Below are 1,307 nucleotides of genomic sequence, written 5' to 3' on the forward strand. Positions count from 1 at the left end.
CCCGCTACGCTCGCAACACGACCCCATGTGGGTCCCAGCAGGCTCAAGACATTGATAAGACATTGATTATACGTCCATGTCCTTTTAAACTGACTTTGAAACAATGTTGCCAAATTGTTGGATTCGTAAAGTGAGACAACAATTGATGTCTAACGTTGTATCCACGTTGTTGGTTGGGGAAATGATCAAATTTCAATGTTCAAATGAACGTCACAACCTGACATTTAATAATGTTGAATTTGTGTTGTACAATACGAGTTCGGAAATTACCAAATTTCAAAGGTCAAATCAACGTAAGAACACGACATTGAATAAACGTAATCAAAAAGCATGTTGTTTCAACGTTGTATTTGTGTTGTAGAATATTGATTGGGAAAATTACCAAATTTCAATGTTCAAATCAACGTCACAACATGAATTTAATAAATGTTGTCAAAAAGGATGTTGTTTCAACGTTATATTTGTGTTGTGGAATATTGGTTCGGAAAATGACCAAATTTCAATGTTCAAATCAACCTCACAACCTGACATTTGTTAAATGTCGTCAAAAAGGATGTTGTTTCAACGTTGAATTTGTGTTGTACAATGCTAGTTCGGAAATTGCCAAATTTTAAAAGTCAAATCAACGTAAGAACACGACATTGAATAAACGTAATCAAAAAGCTTGTTGTTTCAACGTTGTATTTGTGTTGCACAATATTAATTAAGAAATTACCAAATTTTAAATGTTCAAACTAACGTCACAACCTGACATAGAATAAACGTCGTCAAAAAGCATGTTGTTTCACCGTTGTATTTGTGTTGTAGAATATTGGTTGGGAAAATGACCACATTTCAAAGTTCAAATCAACGTCACAACCTGACATTGAATAAACGTCGACAAAAAGCATGTTGTTTCAACGTTGAATTTGTGTTGGACAATACTAGTTCGGAAATTGCCAAATTTCAAAGGTCAAATCAACGTAACAACACAACATTGAATAAACATAATCAAAAAGCTTGTTGATTCAACGTTGTATTTGTGTTGCACAATACTAATTAGGAAATGACCAAATTTTAAATGTTCAAATCAACGTCACAACCTGACATAGAATAAACGTCGTAAAAAAGCATGTTGTTTCAACGTTGTATTTGTGTTGCACAATACTGGTAAGGAAATTATCAAATTTCAATGTGCAAATCAACGTCACAACCTGACATTGAATAAACGTTGTCAAAAAGCGTGTTTTTCAACGTTGTATTTGTGTTGTAGAATATTGATTGGGAAAATTACCAAATTTCAATGGTTAAATCCACGTCACAACCTG

This window comes from Nerophis lumbriciformis, linkage group LG16 (assembly GCF_033978685.3).
Source record: "Nerophis lumbriciformis linkage group LG16, RoL_Nlum_v2.1, whole genome shotgun sequence".
In the NCBI taxonomy this organism is placed as follows: domain Eukaryota; kingdom Metazoa; phylum Chordata; class Actinopteri; order Syngnathiformes; family Syngnathidae; genus Nerophis; species Nerophis lumbriciformis.